The following is a 1,471-nucleotide window of genomic DNA, read 5'->3' as shown; positions in this document are numbered from 1 at the left end:
TTCCAAAGGTGAATTATTCAAACCCCAAAGAATTCCTCTCAACACATGGCTATGATGCTCCCCCTCTACTTCTGCTCGTGAAGGGACATGCTCAACTGGTTAAGGTCAAACAACTGACAAGCAAATCTGTGGTATTAAGAAGAATATTTGCTGTAGCCCATCTTTTATACCAAGACAAAACAATGTACATGATAACACTTCCAATCAGTTAAGATCAGAAGCCATGTGAGCCACTGCCTGGTACTGCATCCGGGCATTATTATTATTATTATTATTATTATTATTATTATTATTATTATTATTAAAACAAGATGAGGACAAATATCCATCAAATGTAAATAATGTAAATAATGCACTTTAGCTACTATCTTTGGCAGTTTAGGAGTAGGTGTTGAAGGAATCTTGGAGGAATTGTTAAATGACAATGGAATTTGTCAGCTCTAGGCCTGTCTAAAGCTGCCAAAATACCCACCTGTCCAATAGCTCTGGGTTCAGTCCCACTGCATGGTACCTAGGACAAGTATCTGCTATTATAACCTCACACTGACCAAAGCCCTGAGAGTTAATTTGGTAGACAGAAACTGAAAGAAACCCCATTGTTTGTGCGAGTGTGTATGTGTGTGTGTATATATATATATATATATATATATATAAATATATATATATATATATATATATAAATATATATATATATATATATACACTCATAGGTCTGGTGCTTCTTCTATTTAGTAATCCACTAAGTCACAGAGATGTAAACAAATCAATACTTGCTGTCAGGGAGTGAGATACTAACTGAAGGTGTGTGGCTGAGTGGTTAGGGTATTCAGCTCATGATCATAAGGTCGTGAGTTCAATTCCTGGCGATGTGTTGTGTCCTTGAGTAAGATAGTTATTTCACTTTGCCCCAATCCACTCAACTGGCAAAAATGAGTTGTACCTGTATTTCAAAGGGCCAGCTTTATCACACTTGTGTCACACTGTATCTCCTTGAGAACTGTGTTAAGGGTACATGTGTCTGTGGAGTGCTCAGCCACTTTAATGTTAATTTTATGAGCAAGCTGTTCTGTTGATCAGACCAGCTGAAACTCTCTTTGTTGTAACCAATGGACAGCTAGTAAATAAATAAATATGTGTGTGTGTGTATATATATATATATATATATATATATATATAAAATAAATAAATAAATGCACCCTTTTAAAGCCTAGCCAGGCTCATGGGCCCGGTGTCCCGGTTTCAATGGCGTATGTGTTCCCCAACTGAACAGGATGCCAGTCCATCACAGTGTTACTCATTTTTACCAGCTAAGTGGACTGAAGCAATGTGAAATGAAATTTTGCTCAAGAACACAATGCGTCGTCTGGTCCAGGATTCGAAACCACAATCTTATGATCATGGTGCTGACACCCTAACCACTAAGCCATGCGCCTCCACACACACACACACACACACACACACACACACACAC

The sequence above is a fragment of the Octopus bimaculoides genome, chromosome 17 (genome assembly GCF_001194135.2).
Source record: "Octopus bimaculoides isolate UCB-OBI-ISO-001 chromosome 17, ASM119413v2, whole genome shotgun sequence".
Lineage (NCBI taxonomy): Eukaryota > Metazoa > Mollusca > Cephalopoda > Octopoda > Octopodidae > Octopus > Octopus bimaculoides.
The sequence above is the reverse complement of the archived record's forward strand: the minus strand, read 5'-3'. Positions refer to the sequence as shown.